The sequence below is a fragment of the Lytechinus pictus genome, chromosome 2 (genome assembly GCF_037042905.1).
Source record: "Lytechinus pictus isolate F3 Inbred chromosome 2, Lp3.0, whole genome shotgun sequence".
Taxonomy (NCBI): Eukaryota; Metazoa; Echinodermata; class Echinoidea; order Temnopleuroida; family Toxopneustidae; genus Lytechinus; species Lytechinus pictus.
Genome location: NC_087246.1, coordinates 39860758 through 39884409, shown reverse-complemented (window position 1 = coordinate 39884409; position 23652 = coordinate 39860758). Strand labels below are relative to the sequence as shown.

General features: G+C 34.8%; 1 protein-coding gene across 1 annotated transcript in view; it reads left to right on the top strand.

The window, feature by feature from the left end:
• The first annotated feature begins 11826 nt into the window (after window positions 1-11826).
• The window catches only part of LOC129254234 (uncharacterized), a 41834-nt gene continuing 30008 nt past the window's right edge, over window positions 11827-23652 (top strand). Inside the window, exons 1-3 of the mRNA XM_054892685.2 lie at window positions 11827-11965; window positions 16695-16848; window positions 17590-17666. The gene's annotated coding sequence lies outside the window, so the exon portion shown is untranslated. The remainder of the gene's footprint in view (window positions 11966-16694; window positions 16849-17589; window positions 17667-23652) is intronic.

Below are 23652 nucleotides of genomic sequence, written 5' to 3'. Positions count from 1 at the left end.
CAGACCCGGTTGTTTCAAAAATTATAATATAAGTCCAAAGTCTTTTTTTTCAGACCCGGTCGTTTCAAAAATTATAATATAAGTACAAAGTCTTTTTTCGAGACCAGGTTGTTTAAAAAATTATAATATACGTCCAAAGCCTTTTTTCCAGACCCGGTTGTTTCAAAAATTATAATATACGTCCAAAGTCTTTTTTTCAGACCCGGTTAATTCGAAATTTTAATGCAAGTCCAAAGTCTTTTTCCAGACCCGTTTATTAAAAAAATTAAATATAAGTCCATACTAAGATACAATAATGATATTCCAGTGGAATAAAAATGAGAATCGAGCTTAGTCTTTTCTCCAGACCCAGTTAATTAAAACTAGTGGAATTAATGTCTTTGTTGTTGTTTCAACTTATATGGCATATATTGTGAATATATGCGCTAAGAGTAAATTGAGAATCAAGCGTAGTCTTTTCTCCAGACCCAGTTACTTAAAACTAAAAACTAAACCCTATAGCAATGCGTTCATATAGCACAAAAGTGCAAAGTCTTTTTTCCAGACCCGGATAATTAAACAATTACAATATAAGTCCAAAGTCTTTCCTCCAGACCCGGCTATTAAAAAATGAATTAAAAAACTTCAAATCTAAGACCACTTTTCCAAAGTTTCACCCAGTAAAAAAAATATGTCTTTACCCCACACCCAGTTTTTTTTAATAATACTACGACCCTACAAAACATTGTAATAATGCATGGGTAAAGCAAACATCCTTTCTCCAGACTTGGTTATTATTTGAAAAAAAAATAAAATAGTTGTTACAAATATTCTAAAACGAATACCCAATAATCTAATTACTGTGGAATAACATGAAGACCGATTGTCGAAGATCGACTTTCCTCCAGACACAATTATATCAAGAATAAAAAATCAATAAAACCCAACCCCCCAAAACGAATCTTAGAGCCATCAATCCTCCAAATTAAGACCATGCATGTAGAAAAGCACATGTTTAGAGCGTTGTCTTTATTCCAGACCCAGTAGTTTAAAAATGATTTAAACAATCTTAAAAACAAAAGACTTTGTCATATTCTTATTCTTGTTGAATAACACGAGTATTATGCTTAGTCTTTCGTCTAGACCCGGTTATTTAAAAGATAAACAAATATGGGCTCAGAGTGTTGTCTTTACCCCTCACCCAGTTCTCTTTAAAATACAAATTAAGCAAAACATTAATCTTAAAACTTAGACCCCAGCATCTTCCAAACTATAAAACCCTTGTGATAACGCATAGTTAATTTGACCAGACCAGTTTATTATTTAAAAAAAACAGAACAAAAAAAAATTAACCCTCTTCCAGCCTAACATCCTGTAATAAATGATGTAATTAAACATTCATTTTTTCTTCCAGGCAAAGAAAATTATAATAAAAAAAACAACATCAAAACTTAGAGCCCGGGGAGCATTTCATGAAAGGAGTTGTCTGACGTTTTATACGACACTGCATGGTAGCACTGCTTCTTAGCCAATCAACATCAAGAACAGTTGTCCGATCTGACAACTTGTCGGACATAAATGTTGATGAAATACTCCCCCAATCATCTTATTCATGTTGAACAGGCACAAGAATATGATTGAGTCTTAGTTATGAGGATTTCATTTATCTTATTTTTGAAATGACAAGGTCTGGAATAAAGAAAACTCTCTAAACTTTTATTTATTGAAGGTTCTTAGTTTGAAGGATAGTTGGGCCTTAGATTCTGTTATTCTTTTTTAATGATTTTGGTTATTTTGAAATAATTGGATCTGGAGGAAAGACTACATCATATTTCCATGCTATTCAATGTTGATAAGATTGCAGGGTCTTTGTTTTGTTGTTGTTGTTGTTGTGTTTTAAATTACTTTTATAACTGGGTCTGGAGGAAAGACTACGCTATATTTCCATGTTTTTTATCATAAAGAGGATCGTGGGTCTTTGTTTGCTTTTTTTTAATTAATACTAATTTATTATTATTATTCATCATTTCTTATTTGAAAGATCTTGGTCTAGATGAAAGACTACGCTATATTTCCATGTTATTTAACATTTACAAGAGAGTTGGGGTCTTTGTTACTTTTCCACCAGTTTTAATTAACTGGGTCTGGAGAAAAGACTAAGCTCGATTCTCATTTTATTCCACTAGAATATCATTATCGTATCTTAGTTTGGACTTATGTTTAATTTTTTTTTTTTTTTAAACTACCGGGTCTGGAAAAAAGACTTTGGACGTATTTTATAATTTTTGAAACAGCCGGGTCTGGAAAAAAGACTTTGGACGTATTTTATAATTTTTGAAACAGCCGGGTCTGGAAAAAAGACTTTGGACGTATATTATAATTTTTGAAACAGCCGGGTCTGGAAAAAAGACTTTGGACGTATTTTATAATTTTTGAAACAGCCGGGTCTGGAAAAAAGACTTTGGACGTATTTTATAATTTTTGAAACAGCCAGGTCTGGAAAAAAGACTTTGGACGTATATTATAATTTTTGGAACAACCGGGTCTGGAAAAAAGACTTTTGACTTGCATTATAATTTTTGAATTAACTGGGTCTGGAAAAAAGACTTTGGACTTGCATTATAATCTTTGAATTAACCGGGTCTGGAAAAAGACTTTGGACTTGTACTATAATGTTTAATTAACCGGGTTTGGACAAAAGACTTTGCACTTTTGTGCTATATGAAAGCATTACTATAGGATTTTAGTTTAGAACAGATTCGCCAAAACTCCCTTCAAATTTATTACATTTGTGGGTAAAGTCATTATTACATTTGTGGGCGATCAAAAATTATTACATTTGTGGGTAAAGTGCATTATTACATTTGTGGTTGAAATTATTACATTTGTGGGTAAAGTGTTATTACATTTGTGGGCGTTATTACATTTGTGGGTAAAGTGTTATTACATTTGTGGGCGTTATTACATTTGTGGGCGATTATTACATTTGTGGGTGTAACAGGGGGACGTAGAAAACAAATTGACAAGCAAAAAAAAAGGTTCTCAACTAAAAATCTAGGGGGACCGTCCCCCACCTGAAATTTAGAGGGAAAGGTTCCCCCCCCCCCCCCCCCCCGCTTCCGCCGCCTAAGTAATTAATACGCTTATTATTTCGACATAGCGATATATTCTTTCTTGTCAAGTCGATATGTCCACATGGCGAGATATGAAGTGTACAAGTCCCGGCGAGAATCCCGATATATCGCTATGTTGACATGTAACTTATTTAAGTCGACTTGGCAAGATAAAATATCTCGCCATGTTGACATATTATAAGTGGCAGGATAACGTATCGCGCCATGCGGACCTAATAAGCTTATTAAGTCGACATGGCAAGATAAATTATCTCGCCATGTCGTCAAGTCGATGGCATTTTAGAGGCTCCGTATGGCGTCTAGAGGGTAAATTTCCGGGGGGGGGGGTAACAGTCCCTGACGATAAAAATATGGGGATAATATTTTCCTTGAAGTAGATGTCAGGGGGCGATTGTCCTTTGGGTCATCGTTATAGAACCCCATGGACTCGTATCATTGGCCTTTTGACCTCTTGATGGCATTGGATCTCACTATATCCTGACCATAATTTTACACACACCGCGGACTATCGGACCCGAGGACTATCGGACCCGCGGTCTATCGGACCCGCGGTCTATCGGACCCGCGGACTATCGGACCCGCGGTCTATCGGACCCGCGGACTATCGGACCCGCGGTCTATCGGACCCGCGGACTATCGGACCCGCGGTCTATCGGACCCGCGGTCTATCGGGCTGTAACCCAATTATGGATTGAAGGTCTATCGTGACACAGAATCCTGACATCGTCATCGAGGCACCAACTGGACCCTCGAAAAAAGGAAAAGTTCTGTCTCGTTCGTTCTCCTTTCAAAATTGAAAACAAAATGGCTGATCGATACCGAGAAAGAACGCGACATGGATGGAGGTCTAACTTTTCCTTTTTTTGAATGTCCAGTTATGTGCCTCAATGTCAGGATTCTGTGTCACAAAGACCTTCAATTTTTTCATCCATATAATTCATTAATTGAGGAAGATATAAGTTAATATTATATAAGTCAAGTGCATAATTTATTTTCCCCCAATTTTAAGTGGGCCGGAGCTCCCAGGGTTAACGTTAGGCCTAACGTTAACTGTTATAAATCAATGTAGGCCTATATAGATTCAAATTCTGTTTTTTTTTTCAACACAACAGTCAACAAACTAACATTGACTAGAGCCTAGTACAAGTTAGTAGGCCCAGGACTGTAGGCCTAACTGTAAGGCTAGCTAACTTAGACCAAAAGCTTCAGTCGGTTGTTCGCTGAACTGCGTTGGCTTCTGATAGTAAAAATGTCAGAAATTGTTATAGATCTAGTTCTAATTAGACTCTAAATAAATCCCCAGAAACGACAGATCTAGATCTATTCCTGTCTAACAAGTTAACGATAGAAACTGTTGGGTGTAGACCGGGGGGGGGGGGGGGGGGCACTCAGTATATAATGCATAGTGGGTATGTGCCGCGGAGGGGACCCCCATTTTTACACTCAAATTTCCGTTCCGAGGCATAGCATTTTTGTCTTATTGAGAAAAAGAACAAAGAAAGCCGCTCCAAAGCATAGCATTTTCTTCTTCTCGAGAAAAAAAATCCGCTCAGGGCTTCGCATATTTTCCGTTACGCCGTTCCGGTCGCAAATTTGGTGAAAAGCGGCCACAGCTCGCTGTCTGACCATCGCCTCTGCGCTAGCGCGCCCGGCAGTCGTGCCGCAGCCCAGCTGCATGCACGTTTCATAGGGATGCATACGCACTCGCACGCAGGCAAGGACCCCCGTTTTCACAAACATTTGTAGTTCTGAAGCCCGTTCCGAGGACCCTCCTTTTTACAATAAGCCCGCTCCAAGGCCCCAGTTTTTTGTCTCGCCAGCGGCACACCCCCACCACTTTTTTGGTCGAGTGCCCCCCCCCCCCGGGGGTGTAGAGTCTAGACTTTTAAGTCTAAAATTAGTCGAGATCTAATCTAACTAAATCTAGATCTAATAATACAAGATTGCTTCATATGCTATTTTTCATTTAGATCTAAGTCACCAAGTCGGACATCTCGTCCATAGTAGATCTACTTAGTTGGGCTTAATGTTAGGCCCCTATCAATTTTTAAATTTTGGGAAATGTTCATAAATATGAAAAATTGTCACAGTATTTTAGAGGTCTATAAAATCTAGGTCTAGATATCTAGTCTAGATCTACCTCGAGTGATGTTCGTAATAAGCTCCACTCCACTAACGCTACACTACACTAAGTTACACCTACCCGAACCTCAAGCCTTCAAGGTCCAAAAGTATGAGGCGCCGATTGTGCCACTATTATATAGAACATTTGTTATATAATCATTATTTATTAAATGATAACTATTATTTATATATAATTTACATTTTATTTGTAAATAACTATTATATAAAATAGCATTTCTAATTATTTATATATAATTCCAAGTAATACTTCATTATTTGTAAATAATAATAGTTCGACATTCCATTATTTATAAATAATGATTATTTGTTTTTCATTATTTATAAATAATGATTATTTGTTTTTCATTATTTACAAATAATGATTATTTGTTTTTCATTATTTATAAATAATGATTATTTGTTTTTCATTATATATAAATAATGATTATTTGTTTTTCATTATTTATAAATAATGATTATTTGTTTTTTATTATTTATAAATAATGATTTTTGTTTTTCATTATTTATAAATAATGACTTTACATACTTCATTATTTATAAATAATTGCAATTCGTTTTTCCATTATTTATAAATAAGTTTTCTATTATTTATAAATAATAATTATTTATTAACAATGCCAGTGCACATTTCTTTATTTATAAATAATGAAAACGTCTACTTCATTATTTATAAATAATTTTTTCGAGTGCACCATTATTCTCAATATTTATAAATAATCATTATTTAAAGGGGAATCCAACCCTAAAAACTTGTTTTTATAAGGAAAAGAAAAATTAGACAAGTTGATAGGTGAAAGTTTGAACAATATTGGACAAACAACAAGAAAGTTATGAATTTTTAAAAGTTGTAAATATGGGTAATCACTATACCCATGGAGACTTCAAATTGGCCGCATATGGGATGTCATAGTGATAAGGCAAGGACTACTCTTCCATGTACTCCAATACATATTATGGCTAAAATGTCATTTTTCCCAAGTTTTATTTCAAATTATATTTTTCTTTCATGAGGACATAAAACAATATACTACCTGGGTTATATTTAGATTACTGCCCCAGGGGAATGGGTACTTAGGAGAAAACCACAAATCCCTGATAATAAAGTACATGGCCTATGGGAAAGTTGTCCTTGCCCCTTGTCATAATTTACTTACCCAGTTGCCAATTTGAAGTCTACATAGTATTAGTGATCTCAATTTTAAAGCAGCTATAACTTTCTTATTGCTTGTCCGATTTCTTTCAGGCTTTCACCATTCTGTTCAATTTATTTTTCTCCTTCCCAACACAACATTTTATGGCCAAGGCTGGGTTCCCCTTTAATGGTCGAGTTTTCCATTATTTATGAATAAAGATTATTTGTGAAATAATGAATTATCTACCTCATTATTTATAAATAATGAAAATTCATCATGTTTCATTATTTATAAATAACAATTTTGTTTCAATATCCCATTATTTATAAATAATCATTATTTATAAACAATTTTTACAGTATGCCATTATATACAAATAATCATTATTTATATACAAATAACCATTATTTATAAATAATGGAAAACTCGCTATAGCATGCAAATGTGGGGACCGCCCATGATATGAATATTCATGATGCGATTTCCTTTTTCGTGATTTTTCTTCACAAATTTTTGTCCATTTCCTCTTCATAATGACATTTCTTGAAGCAATTTTCTAGGGATATGGTCTGATTGTAATATCCTTCATTTTCTATATAACTTTGTCTTCGTAGAAATATCAAAAAGTGTAATTTTATACGATTTTTCCTACAGTTCACAATCCCCATAGGCGCGCGTGTATTTCACCTTTTCCATCGTAGGACAACCGGTGAATCGACGGAGTGCTCTTCATCGAAATACTACGTTGGTTGGTCCCCGGAAGTGGCGGGCGGAATTTAGCCAGAACCCTCGATGGAAGTGGATCAAGTGCATATGAGCTGAGAGAGTGAAATATCAGTGTACGTGCATCAGGCCCTTCTACTTTTTATAAATATTTCTTATTGCTTTTTTTGTTAAGTTTATTTTTCCTAAAAACTTATCTTTCTATTGAAAATTATCACAAAATTCACCAAAAGTGTGCACCAAAGCCTTCGTATTTCACTTTTAAAACTCCAAAAAGTGCCCAAATGACAAGCTTGGTCGCTTCGCTGTGTCGCTTTCAACTTGAGAACGTTTACGCGTCTGCTCCCCCCCCCCCCCCCCCTCCTCCGAAATAAATTCTGTATACGGCCATGCTCTAAAGAGCCTAGCACATTGATTTATGTATACTTCATTTTCATTATTTTTATCTCATTATCATCATGGCCTTACGCAGAATTTTTTCCGGGGGGGGGGGTTGGGGGAGCAGGACGCGCATAAACTTTCTCAAAAAAATCTTGAAAAAGCGAAGCGACCAAGCTTGTCATTTGAGCTTGGTCGCATCGCTGTCTCGCTTTCAAGATTTTTTTGAAAAACTTTACGCGCGTCCTAGCTGCTCCCCCCCCCCCCCCCCCCGGTAAAAATTCTGCGTAAGGCCATGATGATAATGTGATAAAAATAATGAAAATGAAAGTATACATGAATCAATGTGCCATATGCTCTTTTGAGCATGGCCGTTCACAGAATTTCTTTCGGGGGGTGGGGGCAGACGCGCGTAAACGTTCTCAAGTTGAAAGCGAGACAGCGAAGCGACCAAGCTTGTCATTTGGGCTTGGTCACGTGGCTGTCACGCTTTCAATATTTTTTTGAGAAAGTTTACACGCGTCATGCTCCCCCCCCCCCCCCCCCCCGCCGGAAAAAATTCTGCGTAAGGCCATGATGATAATGAGATAAAAATAATGAAAATGAAAGTATACATAAATCAATGTGCCAGGCTCTTTATAGCATGGCCGTATACAGAATTTCTTTCGGAGGAGGGGGGGGGGGGGGGGGGGGGAGCAGACGCGTAAACGTTCTCAAGTTGAAAGCGACACAGCGAAGCGACCAAGCTTGTCATTTGGGCACTTTTTGGAGTTTTAAAAGTGAAATACGAAGGCTTTCGTGCACACTTTTGGTGAATTTTGTGATAATTTTCAATAGAAAAATAAGTTTTTAAAATTTAGGGGTCATCATGCCCCCGTATTGTCGTTGCAAGCATTTTGGGGCCAGGGTGAAATCGCCCCAAACGCCTCAAACAGACACTCCAAAATGTATTTGAGGTGCATTATTAGAACTGAAACTTATCTCTACACCAGGAAAAATTAACTTAACAAAAAAAGCAACAAGAAATATTTATAAAAAGTAGAAGGGCCTGATGCACGTACACTGATATTTCACTCTCTCAGCTCATATGCACTTGATCCAGTTCCATCGAGGATTCAGGCTAAATTCCGCCCGCCACTTCCGGGGACCAACCAACGTAGTATTTCGATGAAGAGCACTCCGTCGATTCACCGGTTGTCCCTACGATGGAAAAGGTGAAATACATGTGCGCCTATGGGGATTGTGAACTGTAGGAAAAATCGTATAAAATTACACTTTTTGATATTTCTACGAAGACGAAGTTATATAGAAAATGAAGAATATTACAATCAGACCATATCCCTAGAAAATTGCTTCAAGAAATGTCATTATGAAGAGGAAATGGACAAAAATTTGTGAAGAAAAATCACGAAAAAGGAAATCACATCATGAATATTCATATCATGGGCGATCCCCACATTTGCATGTTGTAGCGAGTTTTCCATTATTTATAAATAATGGTTATTTGTATATAAATAATGATTATTTGTATATAATGGCAAACTGTAAAAATTGTTTATAAATAATGATTATTTATAAATAATGGGATATTGAAACAAAATTGTTATTTATAAATAATGAAACATGATGAATTTTCATTATTTATAAATAATGAGGTAGATAATTCATTATTTAACAAATAATCTTTATTTATAAATAATGGAAAACTCGAACATTAAATAATGATTATTTATAAATAATGAGAATAATGGTGCACTCGAAAAAATTATTCATAAATAATGAAGTAGACGTTTTCATTATTTAACAAATAATCATTATTTAACAAATAATGGAAAACTCAACAAATTATTTATAAATAAAGAAATGTGCACTGGCATTGTTAATAAATAATTATTATTTATAAATAATGAAGTATGTAGTGTCATTATTTATAAATGATGAAGTATGTAGTGTCATTATTTATAAATAATAAAAAACAAATAATCATTATTTATAAATAATGAAAAACAAATAATCATTATTTATTAATAATGAAAAACAATGAAAAACAAATAATCATTATTTGTAAATAATGAAAAACAAATAATCATTATTTATAAATAATGAAAAACAAATAATCATTATTTATAAATAATGAAAAACAAATAATCATTATTTATAAATAATGGAATGTCGAACTATTATTATTTACAAATAATGAAGTATTACTTGGAATTATATATAAATAATTAGAAATGATATTTTATATAATAGTAGTTATTTACAAATAAAATGTAATCTTTAAAAACAAAACTAATTAATATTCTTACTTTTCACAAAGTTTCACTTCTTTTCCATGCTTCTATCAGTATCAGTCTCAAAATTGGTGATTTAGAGCCAGTAACATTTTCCGCACACGTATTAATTCACTGCCGATTCCAAAACATCGCAAACATAAACTGCGCATGCGCGGAAATTGCAGCTCAATTCATGAATATTCATGAGTAGGACTAATTGAGATCGTTTTTCATTTGCATCAGAATTCGATGTATAATCCTACTCATGAATATTCATGAATTGAGCTGCAATTTTCGCGCATGCGCAGTTTGCATTTGCGATATTTTGGAATTGGCAGTGAATTAATATTTGTGCAGAAAATGTTACTGGCTCTAAATCACCAATTTTGAGACTGATAGACCAATGGAAATGAAGTGAAACTTTATGAAAAGTAGGAATATTAGTTTTTAATTGTTTTTATAGATCGTGATGTCGCATGACTTTTACATTTTCCCCCGATAAAATCCCACCTTTGTCACTTGGAGTATCAGAGCGAGATTTGGACCTTGAGGTTGGGGTACATGTAGGTGGAGCATAGTGTAGCGGTAGTGAAGACTGAAGTGGAGTGGAGCCTACACGAACATCACTTGAGGTAGTCTAGATCTAGATTCTTAACGTTAGACACCCTATTGATAAAATTATTCCCTAGAGTCCTAGAGTAGAAAGTTATTAGGCCTTATAGGTAGGACCACAAAATTTAGAAAACTCTTAAATTGTCATAAAAAACACATAGAAATAATATTCAAGTCATACATAAGAAAATTATAAAGGTTACAGAAATCCCCTATAACTTCTGAAAAAGTTTCAAAATAAGATTGTGTTTATGTGCCAAAAAACACAGAAAAAATGGTCCCTCATTAGTCTATACACTCATTACTGTAGTGTAGGCTAGTGGCCAAAATAGGCTTTATACTGCCCTGGGACTGTGTTTGGCTTCCCAGAGGAGCTGTGGAAGCATGTCACATTGGTAGACCATCAACGCGGCTGCCAGAAAAATGTGAAGATACCTCTAAACATAACTAAACGAACCACTCAAAATATGCAAGAATACTTGGGGCCAACTCAAGCATTGACATTTTTGCACATGCCCAACAGCACGATCTAGCGCCCATGGGAGTAGCTATTATTATATAACGTTTTAACTAAGTTAGGGCCTCTACTCGTTAGACTTAGGGGCCTTAAGTTATTGTGAAAATAGTCACCCTTCTTCTTGTGTGTGTGCACTACAAAGTCAGTGGGAGAGGAAAGAAGTCACCAGCGCTGATGAAATAAATGGCAGTGAATGGACTGGTGACTTAAACCAAGATAATGCTGACTTGGGGCTAGATCTAACTTGTTGGGTCTATCTCATGTTGGACCACAGATTGGTCTATATTTCTGTCTAATGTTAGACCTATGACTAGCATTAGATCAACATCTTCACCACAGTCTATCTAGATTAGGTCTAACGTTAGATCTAACTTACATTTAGGTCTAAAGTCAAGTAAAGTAGATTTGATCACCCTGTAATTTAAGTTAGACATTGTCAAGATCCTAACTTTTAAGTTAGACCAAATACAGTCTAGATGTAGTCTTATCTTGGTAGAAATGTCAGACTCTAACTTAGTGTATTGACGACGGTTTATACTTAAGTTATAAGTTAGACTGGTGAAAGTGCAGTTGGAGAAAACTGATTAGGGTCTACACTCTACATGATGTCTAGATCTATAAAACAAAACTGAAATTTATAAACAAAGTTGATTGTGAACCATATTTAGGCATCAGGAACTTTATAGTCAATCATAATAAACCAACATTATTAATTTCAGACCCAAAATAGTCTTGGTCTGAAAGTCATTGTCAAAGGTTTGCTTTCATTTGTTTTCCATACTCGCCTGTTGAGCTACATACCGTACACATACCAGAGAGAGAAAGAGGGTAAAGGAGATGATAAAAAAGCATTAGGCTCCTAGATCTTTCTTTTACATTCTGCTCATAATGCTAGTAAGCTCATTTCTTTTTTCTTTTTTTTTTTACTTAAGGGAACTGATATTTACAGAATCTAATGTCTTGGCCTCACCATCACTACAAGATGAAGGCTGCATTTATGTGATCATCACTTCTGAGTTCTGGCAATCAGGCAAGCTCCAAGAAAGATGTCAGAAGATGAACTTACAGGTAGATCTACACATAAGTTTAGATTAATATTTGATAAAAAAAAAGTAAGGACAGTTTTAAACTAAAAATTATACTGAAATGTAAAGTTTTTAAAAGTTCCAGGGTGATATTCTATTTGGTGTTACTTCAAATGTAACCAATGGTCCATCAGATATTCCTTCTACACCAATTGCTGTTTGTCAGGTTTGAGCCAAGAACTTCAACAAAAGAAACTTATAAGATACTTTTAAATGGTTTGACTTCCCTTTTTAATCAATGACTTGTGGAATCTTATCACATTTAACACTTATCCAATCAATCCAATATCAAACATCTCACATCAAATTGGTTGCACACCGAATATCAAATTAATTGAATGTCAAATTATTCAAACTTCCAATGTATCAAATTATTCAAATAACCAATATTATATTAATTAGTGCATCAACTTGCTCAAATAACATATATCACAGTATTAAAATGTCAAAGATTACTTATGACTACATGCATATTGGCCAATATTTAGAAAATAAAGTCAACTGTATAAGTGTCAGTAAAATTCAGTGACAAGGTCCCAGAAGGTGAGTTCATGAACATACGGTTGAAATTTAGATTGGAAGTGTAAGTTCAGAAATTAACGGTTGTCACCATCTCCATGAAGATGTTGATGAGAGAACTATCAGAGTATAACAATAACGAACATACGTCACCTCTAGCCTTGAGGACTCCGTGATGATATTTAAAAATATTTTTACATATACTTTTACATCACTGAGCCTTGACACAGTCCCCATACGTACCTAAGAGAGACATGTACACACGGATGGATTTCCCTAGGAAATCCATCTTTAGACCTAGAAATCACTTGAACCGCTTGAATCGCTTCGATATGACATAGCTTCAATGAGCTATGTTACGAAGTGCCGTTTTGAAGAACAATTCATAGATTAAAATTATTATTTATTAAATAATAAAATTTGAATGATGATTGTAAATAATTATACAAATATAATTATATAATTACATAGCTCATCGATGCTAAGTCATATCGAAGCGGTTCAAGGGTCAAGCCTATTGTACATGTATTTGTGGTGTTTACAAATGGATTGAGGGATTTACACGAGATCGGTCTGGTAAGAAACCTCTTATTTTTTATATTTATACAGATTTTTTGCACCTTTATACGCATTAGTTAGGCGTATGAAGGTGTATAGATAAATAATATACAACAAATGTACGCGATTTCTAGGTCTAAAGATGGATTTCCTAGGGAAATCCATCTGTGGGTACATGTCTCGCTTAGGCACGTATGGGGACTGTGTCAAGGCTCAGTGATGTAAATTGTAAAAATATTTTCAAAATATCATCACGTAGTCCTCAAGGCTACGTCATCCCATAGGAGTTCATGAAATCTAGGGGAGGCATTGAGGACTGAAGAATCAGAGTTCGGCCATGATGTACAAGAGAACGCGGTCTTGAAGAATGCACGGTTGACTTTCATGTTTGGAGCGCTGGCCCAAGTGTGAACAACTGTCACCAAGTCTCAATAAGTAGATTCACAAAGAAGTAGCTTAAGTCCTCTGCCGTTTCACTGAGGTAGCAGGTGATCAATTCACAATTTCTAATGTTGCTGCCACAAAAAAGAGGCCTCACCAAAGCGTCTCCTGAACCCAAATATATTGCTGTACACACGCATGACCAAGGAATTTCCAAACACCCCCTCAACGAGTTTTTCTCTGTGTGCAAAATATCCCCCTAAACAAGTTTTTCGCGGGCTTTATTTACACATTTTGGCCCCTAAACAAGTTGTTGCCAAAATATGACCTCGGGGGAAAAAGCTTGGGGAAAAAAAACATACTCTAAACACGTTTGGCTTGTCTAAAAAAAAAGCTTTGGGGAAAAAGATACCCTAAATACGTTTGACCTTGGATTGACCATTGACCAGTCTTTCAAAACCACCCTTTTTCTTGAAAATCAGTGTTTTTGATACCCTCAACGAGTCCACGCGCGGACCGCGTCCAAAACTGAAAAAACACCCCTTTAAACTTTTTTTTTTTGGTCACGCGTGTGTACAGCAATATATTTGACTGGCCCCCCCGGGCTCCTGTGTCAAGCTAAGACTCAAAGGGTGTGACCGAATTTGAGATGATATCCTCATTAATAAGAGCTACCTGTAAATCATAACCAATGTTTGCGTGTAACAGTAACTTTTCCTTTTACAAATTTCATTATTCATCATAATACAACAGGATGTTATTAATCATACCACGGTAATGATTATTCATAATATGTTTAAACAGCAATATATTTTATCCACTGCAAATAAGGACAAATTAAAATAAAACAGTGAATTAAGATTTCGATATTCAGAATACACATTTCAAACAGCATTTGTATCTTTGCTCTCTATCAGGTCTATCATTCAATGACATTGGAAGAAATACAAGGGTATAATAAGGTGATCTGTCAATTGACAGATCAACTATCAATTTCGTATGAATTTTCTTTTTCTTTATTATTTATTTTTTATTTTTTCACCCTTTTCTTGTTCCACTAAAATCTCAAAATCTTCAATTTTCTTCAAAATATTATCAGTTATGTGTACGAAACAGGTTCAAGGTCAAAAGGTCATCACGACGTCATCTAGACGCCATTTTGTAAAATCACATAATCATATCTTCATTAATTTTAAAAATTAACCATATTTACATCACATTAACTTCAGGTCAAGGGTCAACTGTCCATGTCATCAAAGGTCATGTAAAGGTTACGACGTGCGCGTATGCGTTTGTCAAAATTTTAAAATGCTCAAAATCACTTTTTGACCAAAGTAGAGTATGAATCAGGTCATTTTAAGCAATTCAAAAATTTGCGCGCGCAAGGTTACGCACGCGTTCTCGTGCGTAACGGCACTATACAACATAGGATTGTCATTTTTTTCATATCAATGCACATATAATATAATTCTGAACAATTTAATGCCTTGATCAACCTTCTACCACAAGTAATAACGGAATTATGGAGCATTGTGGCCCAGTGGATAAGTCTTCTGACTTTGAAACAGAGGGTCATGGGTTCGAATCCCAGCCATGGCGTAATTTCCTTCAGAAAGAAAGTTATCCACATTGTGCTGCACTCAACCCAGGTGAGGTGAATGGGTACCCGGCAGGATTAATTCCTTGAATGCATGAGCGCTGAAAGGCAGCTCGAGCTAAAGCTGGGGTAATAATAATAATGCGCCTCGGAATAGAATATTTCTAGATAGATGGCGCTATATAAATGCCTATTATTATTATTATTATTAATTAGCCTCCATCAAAGTTTACAGCGCGTGCGTGCACTAACCATAGACAATATATGTGCAAAAACATGCCTATACAAAATTCATTATAGTTCTTCAGGAAGTACGTTGACCCCCATTTTTTTTTCATATTCGAATAGAGTATGGATGGTAGATATGATTTCATGTCACATTTGACCCGAAATGTTATCATGACATCATCAAAATGGCGTCGAAACTCAAAATTCCCATTTTGCTACTTATGATGTCATCATAGTTATGCAAATGTGACTGTAACTCCGAAAATATTGGCCAATTTTCAAAGGAATGGATCATCCTGAAAAATGCCAAGCAAGTTATTGAGGCATGTCATTTTCACTCATTTTGTGTGCAATCTCTGTGGGAAATGACTTTCTCTCAAAACTGGATTTTACATTCCTCTATTTCGCGAGCCATATCTCCATTTTTTTTCTTGTCGGTTTTCTTTGAGCTATGAGTATGTTGTAGCTGAGATAATAACATTTTCCGATCAGATGCTGGGATCATGCCCATATTTCTCTTGCAAAATTGGATTTGAGATCCTCTTAAGTTGCTTATGTGCAAAGTTTATGGGAAATAGTGTAGCTCAATTGGTAAGGCAGACTTGTGTCCTTAGGGTCCACGGTTCGAGCCCAGGGGTGAACATGAGAATTTTTTTTTTTCTTTCCAACATTTCACAAATGGTCCTCTATGACCAGTACAATGTATATGAAATAAAACATTGGACAATTAAAGAGATTAAAATCCCTTTTAATGTACAATATGTACATGTACAATATGTGTATGACCTACACTTTTTCACACAGCTTTCTCATTTCCCTCTTTTGCAGGAGTATTCAACACATTCTTTTCGTAAGAAAAGTTCAGTTTTCATCATGATGATCATATTGATCTCAATAAACATGGTGATTGTATTCGTGATCATGAAAATCAGAGACAGATCACCTAATTCGTCCTCATGTCGAATTAAAATTCTAGTTCAACTTACAACTTGACTTGTGAATACAGGCCAAAAGGAAGACACATGTCCTCTCCAAAAGTCAATAGGCACAGTGCTTGCCCAAGCTATACAAATATGGCAACCCTTCACACTATATCCTCCTCCACACATCAGCTCACACATTCCATTCACAATCGCTCAAGCCAACACACATTTTATATAGAGGTTAATTTGCATATCAAGCCAAACTGTAGAGCTCTCCTAAGTTGGGCTTGCAACAAAGGAATCAAAGAATGCTAATAGGTTAACTAGCAAAAATAACTGAGAGATGTCTGTCAAAGAAAGAAATGAGTCACACCTGACACTGTTATATATTTGCCCTTGTTCAGCATCACTTTATAAAGTAAAACATTACAAGTCAAGTCTCAACTTAGAATGATTATTTTACTGTAAATTCTTGGAATATTTGCTATGTTAAATTCTATCTCTAGGTAGGTAATCCTATCCGGGTGATTCCAGCAGTGTTTCAAGCCTGCTTCACATATACAATTAAGGCTAAGCTGGCTCCTTTGTGGAACAAAGTTGGAGAGTATTACATCCAGGGCAGGGATTTCATCACCAGTACTGGAATACTTGGTGCTATCAGTGAGTATCAAACTGACTCCTAAATAATAGACCAGTTCGTAGTTACTTCAGGGACAATTTTTGTCAAATGACCTTTCATTTCTTTCATTATGATAGGCAGATTTCAAAGCAAGATATTACGTAAGCTTGCCTTACATAGCAGGATGAAGAAATTGAATAGACCAGGTGACTAGAATAGCACACCAATAAACACTTTATGAAGGTATTTGTTGCATTCCTACTTTGAATGCATATCATAGCATATTGCACAATGTACTTGGCAAACTGTGAAATACCAGTCGTTCGTGGACGCATTGTTGTTTTTTGTGGATGTAAATGAAAAACCACAATTCAAAAGAATATATGAATAATCAAGACATCAAAGTTGGTGCTTATCTCATTAGATTTTAAACCACCATGTCACTTTAGTACAAATGACCTTCCTCTGATCATGCGTAGAATATTTTGATCATGAGCAGAAAGGAACTACGAACTGGCTTATAGAAAGAAAATGTAAATTTAATCCAGCCACATAAATACTGAGCATCAACAAGACTTTTTGTTTTGAAAAAGGCATTTATTTAGTTCTGTAAATTCTAAATGGCATTATTTGAAAAATGTGAAACTGACACAACTATGGAATTTAGTCATACATTGAGAAAAGAGGAATTTGTTAATGATATTGACAGGTGATATTGTGATATTGATTCTTGTCTATTATGAGAAGTGTTGATCAAAATCATCTAAACTTTTTCTTGATAGACCTTGAAACAAATGTAACAGATGATGAAATATGCTTTGCAGTTAAGCCTCTAACTGTCAAGATGCCGCATTGCACAGTAAGTCTTGTGAATTGTCATTTATTTAATCTTACCATTGTTAAGTCTTATGAAGATATGAAACTCTTGCTCAAGCTGGTAAATAATTCTTTATGTCAATCTGATATTGTAGGACTTTTACATTTTGGTTACAGTTGAAATAAGATTAAAATGATGGAACATATCTTACATTCAAACAATGTTTTGAACTATATAACAAAATTATACATTTTTTTACAGTTTATATATTAAAGGGGAAATGGCATGTTTGATTGTATTTTTTACTTTATTGCAAATGAAGCGAATAACATAATTGGTCATAAAGAAGAACAAATCTTGTGGTATAGAGAATGTCTATGAAGAAATAATAATAACTCTCTATTACTATAGAATCATGGGTTCTGGAATAATTACCCAGATATTTTCTTTTTCTCTTTAAAAAAATAATTTCTACCAAACAGCTGCAAGATTTTGGTGTGTGTCCTTCTATTATCAATCATTTCCTGACGGATATCAATTACATGATCTCAGAATATGGTGTAGATGATAAGTGGTGCTATGTACTCCCGAGGTGAAGATTTTAAAAACAAGTTGTGTAATGAATTCAAATTCACACGTTAATTGTGAAATGCATGTTTGATTTGATTTGCTTTATTTTTCGCTTCTGCATACATTTACATTCATATCGATTCGTATAAAACCTTTTTTTATAACATAACTACAAAAAGTAATATTGTTTACTGTTTTTGCATGAATCATAGTTAAAGGGTACTAAAAATATTCAACACACACAAAAAATAAAGCACTACCAAAATATTACAACATTTACAATTAGCAGAAGGATTGTCATCATAAGGGGAAAATGACAACCTCGCATTCAAGCTCATTGAATTGATTAATACTATACAGCAGAGTGGGTATATTTTCATACGGAAATCATCAGTTCATAATGAAGATAGAGATGATAAGGATGAAGAAGATGGTGACAATGGTGAAGATGAAAACTATAGAGATGATGGTGGTCATGATAGAGATAAAGGTGATGATTAAATGAAAGGAAGAATGATTGCAAGATAAACTGAAACATTGATACAGACAATTTTATTTCAAATATTCTGCTGGTAGTTGTTACTAAATGAGGTAAACCATATTAAAGCACAAGTTTAATCAACAATCACCTTATATGCATCCATATCCGTTTTTCAAGTGATTTATACTTTGCTTTTTGGTGGGAGAGATGATATTTATATGCAGTGTTTTCACATCTAATGAAGATAGACTTGGTAGTCTTGCCTGAACGAAGTTCGGCAGAGACCTCATCACTTTTATTGTTAATCCGTTCCAAAATATTAGTTTTTGTTCAACTTTCTTCCATTTCTTTACTTGTGCATCAATTATGTCCATACATATGATAACTGGGTAATACCACATGTGACCCCTTGAGAATGATGGGGTCAAAGGTCATGTAAGGGTGAAAAGGTAAAATGATATGAGGTCATGTTCATCCTTTTTGAAGATTTCTTTATTTATCACTCTTGGTTTAAACGATGAGCCTGAGTTTCAGGTCACATGACCAAGGTCAAAGGTCATTTAGAGTCAATGGACTTAGACCATGTTGGAGGAATCAACATCAAAATCTTAACCAAAGGTCAAACTTTTGAAATGTAATCATAACCTAAAAAGTATATAGACCTATGAAACTTGTGCATTAGGAAAAATGAAGTATTACTGAACATCCTTCTGAGTTTCAAGTCACATGACCAAGGTCAAGGGTCATTTAGGGTCAGTGAACTTTAGCGATGATGGGGGTATTTGTTGAATTACCATCGTAACTTTTCAAAGTTTATGGATCTAGATCATAGAATTTGGACATATTAGTAATCAAATATCACTTAACATCCTGTGCAAGTTTCAAGTCACATGATCAAGATCAAAGGTCATTTAAAGGGATGGTTTGGGCTGAAAATATTTATATCTAAACAAATAGAGTAAAATTCACAGAGCAAAATGCAGAAAATTTCATCAAAATTGGATAACAAATAACGAAGTTATTGAATTTTAAAGTTTGTCAATATTTTGTGAAAACAGTAAGGTATATGCACATCGTCATAAATATTCATTTGGTTGGCTGATGATGTCACATCCCCACTTTCCCTTTTCTTATGTTATTACATGAAATCATAAATGTTTCGTTTTTTCATACATGTGATAATGATGTGTCTCCATTATGATGAAATAAGTTGCGGCAATCAATTACTAATGCACTTAATCAGTTGTCAGTCCAATTGTTTTAGTTCTTGGTAGAAAATTTTTTGATAAACCTAATTTCATATAATAAAATACAAAAGAACAAGTGGGGATATGACATCAGCCCACCTAATGAATATTCATAAAGACATGCCTAGAACTGTTACCGAAATAATGCAAATCTTTAAAATTTAATAACTTTGTTATTTGTTATCCAATTTCGATCAAATTTTCAGCATTTTGCTTTGTGAATTTTATTCTATTTATTGAGATATAAATATCTCCAGCCTGAACCATCCCTTCAAGGTCAAAGAACTTTAGCCACATTGGGGGTAATCGTTGAATTGCCATCATTACTTTTAAAGTTTATGGATATAGTTCATGAAATGTGGACGTAGGGCTAATAATAATGATAAGGATTGATGTGCATGATAGCTCTCTCTATGCGCTTTTATGTAAGACATAAATATTAACGTCGTATAAAACAAAGTAATTGTAAGAATGCAAACTAGCTAAAAGATATAAATTACTAATACAGCATGAAAATAAAACCAAGCATAATTAAATCAAAGTTAACCCATTTTGCCATCTGCAATGTTTAAAAATATCACAATATTCCTGGGGCTTTGCCCCAGACAAGTAGCGGCACCAAGGGGGGAAACACGGGGGGCATTTACCCCAGTGGTTGCCCCCATCCCCCCTGAAATTTTGAAAAATGAAAACATGTATAGTAAATGTTGTCATAAGCATCCTACTAAAGTTGCAAAGTGCTCCAAAACAGCATTTTTGTTCTTTAAATTTTGAAAATTTCACTGTTAGCTCCCAACAATTTTTGTTACTAACATAAAACTTTCAGGTCATTCTATGAAATTCAAAATGCGCGTAGGTAACTGTTGACTGAGATTTAAGTAAATTATGTGTTCACATGGGGCTTAAAAATCCAATGTTCAAGTCAATATGCTTCTCGCGATTAGAGTTTTCATTATTCGTTTCAGCGAGTTGCACATCCTGCGTATTCATTATTTTCATAAATAAAAAAAAAATTCAGCTTGTGCTACGCGCTCGCATCAATTGTTTAATTAGATTGCCATCCAATTAATGATTACAAAAATTGCTTTGAACGGTCGGTTATTATCTCAGGATATCAAAAATTTTAAGCACTTCGTGCTTGCGTTATTTATTTTATGAGATATCTTCATGACCCAATGCAAACAGCTAGTCCTTAACAGGTCCCTTTTAAGTCAATAGGGTCTACATTGAAAGAAGAAAATTAGCTCGCGCTTCTATTTTGTGAAATAGGCAAAATATTTGTGTTGCTTCCCCCTCCCAATGATTTAAATCCAGGTGCCGCCATTACCCCGGACCCGATCCGCATAGAACTGGCCCCCCAAAAGTTCTACAAGCGAGAACAAATAAGAAAAGATGATAGAAAAGGAAAGGAAAGGAAGATGTAAGATAAATCAGGCATGACTCGTGGTTCATGAACCATCTTGTTTATAAAATTATAGTGTTATGTTCATTTTCATTTTCATTGTTATTATTCCTATCATTAATTTTCTCAATATTTAAATTACTATAATGTTATTTTGATAATTTTTTGTTACGATTTTCATTATATTATCATTATTGTTTTTGTTTTCATAATTATTATATTTTCATTACTGCAAAAGTTGTTGATCTCATTGTTATCATTGTGCTTAATAGTTGCTACTATAGCATTGTTTTATCATAATTGATCATTATATTACTTTATTATCATTGTTTATTTATATATTTTTTTATACCCCCTACCAAACGAAATTTGAAGGGGTATATAGAAATCAATCAATAATAAGGTAAAATCTTGCATTTCAAAGTACTGTACTTCCTCAGTTCTCATGAAATTTGGCACACACATTGGTATTGATGTGCAAGACATATTCAGAGAATCCAACCCCAAGCACCTTCGGATCTGGAGATTCTCCCGCCTGGATCCCCTAGCACACTGGAGACCCCAACTTGACGCGCGAAGCACACACATTGGTATTGATGTGCAAGACAATATTCAGAGAATCCAACCCCAAGCACCTTCTGATCTGGAGATTCTCCCGCCTGGATCCCCTAGCAAACTGGAGACCCCAACTTGACGCGCGAAGCGCGCACATCACGAGCGCAAAGTCCCTTACGGCCAGGGTCCGCTAAAAGGGCCCAGGAAACTTTAGGGTTCTAGATGCCCTTTCGTTTCGTGCTATCTCCGGCTAATTTTTCATTACATGATGGCACCAGTGGCCTAATAGGCCAAGAGCATTAGGCCAAAATACGCTTAAGAAAGGAAATTTCTGGTAACAAGCTGATTTTTTTCAGGATAGGTCCTGGAAAATGTCTAGAATAACATACTAAAAGTCCTCATAAATCCTCTGTGGGGGTTTTCCGTAATCCAAGATGGCGTCCAAAATGGCCGCCATTCACAGAAAATTGACATAACTCACTCATTATTCACACTAAACATCAAATTTTGGTGCATATTTCATGGTTTAAAGGGTAAAAGATCTAGTGATACAGGTAAGAGTGAAAATAAGCAGACTAGGGTACCTAAAAATCCAAGATGGCGTCCAAAATGGCTTCCAAAGCCTAAATATCCACTATTCATCTATTACTTCCTTCAATGTCTTTAATTTTGTTTCTATTCAATGGTTTTAATGGTCAAGTAATAAAGTGGGACAAGTTACAAGGACAGTCAGTGGTCAAGTATGTCAGAAAATCCATCTGGCTTCCAAAAATGGAGTCTAAAATTGCCGTTTTTACTTACGAATGGACATAGTTCATTCAATATCTGCCTGAGATATATGATTTTGGTGTTTAAACCATGGTTTGAAAGGTCAAATAATACATTTGGACAAGTTACAAGGAAATTCAGTGGTCAAGTTTGTCCAAAAATCCAAGATGGTTTCCAAATATGGAGTCTAAATTGACCACTGTTACTGAAAAATTGACATACTTCATTAAAAAATCCACCTGAGAGATATGATTTTGGTGTCTAAACCATGGTTTGAAAGGTCAAATAATACATTTGGACAAGTTAAAAGGACATTCAGTTGTCAGGTATGTCCAAAAATCCAAGATGGCTTCCAAAAATGGAGTCTAAATTGACCGCTGTTACTGAAAAATCAACATACTTCATTAAAAGTCCACGTGAGAGATATAATTGTGGTGTCTAAACAATGATTTAAAGAGTCGAATAATATATTAGCACAAGTAAAAAGGACAGTCAGAGGTTCAGTATGTCTAAAAATTGAAGACCGCTTCTAAACATGGAGTCTAAAATGGCCGCTGTTACATACAAATTGACAAAGTTCATTTAATATCTGCATGGGAGATAAGATTTTGGTGTCTAAACCATGGTTTATAGGGTCAAATAATACATGTGGACTAGTTAAAGGCAGACAGTGGTCAATTATGCCAAAAACTGCAAGATGGCTTCCAAAAATTGGGTATATTGCTTATGATTGGTTACCGTTATTTAAAAATTGACAGTTTGTTTAATATACACCTAAAAAATATGTTTTTGGTGTCTAGACCATGGTCCAGTGTGTTCAGAAATCCAAGATAATTTCCAAAATGGAGTATAAATCAGTTATATCTGGAGGAGAGACTTGTGGATCATAGTGATTCAGTTTGCTTTTTCGCCTCCCAGGCACAGGAGACGCCTAAACAAATAATAAAATTACTTATGAGACTTACAAATGGGCATAGTTAATTTAATATCTGCCTGATATATATG